Below are 358 nucleotides of genomic sequence, written 5' to 3'. Positions count from 1 at the left end.
TCCCTGCAACCAAGGTACATGCCCTTGACCGGAATCGAACCCGGAACCCTTCAGTCCGCAGGCTGACGCTCTATCCAATGAGCCAAACTGGTTAGGGCTCAAATTTAAAAAAAATTTTTTTTTGGATTGATTTCAGAGAGGAAGGGAGAGGGAGAGAGAAACATCAATGGTGAGAGAGAATCATTGATGGGCTAACTCCTGCATGCCCTCTACCCGGGCATGTGCCCTGACCAGGAATCCAACCGTGACCTCCTGGTTCATAGGTCGATGCTTAACCACTGAGCCATGCCGGTTGGGCTGCAGCAGCAAATTCTTAAGCACCTACTGTGTGCCAAGCGCATTCTGAGCGCTGGACAGA

Source organism: Myotis davidii, unplaced genomic scaffold (genome assembly GCF_000327345.1).
Source record: "Myotis davidii unplaced genomic scaffold, ASM32734v1 scaffold326, whole genome shotgun sequence".
Classification (NCBI taxonomy): Eukaryota; Metazoa; Chordata; class Mammalia; order Chiroptera; family Vespertilionidae; genus Myotis; species Myotis davidii.
This window is presented reverse-complemented; position numbering follows the sequence as displayed.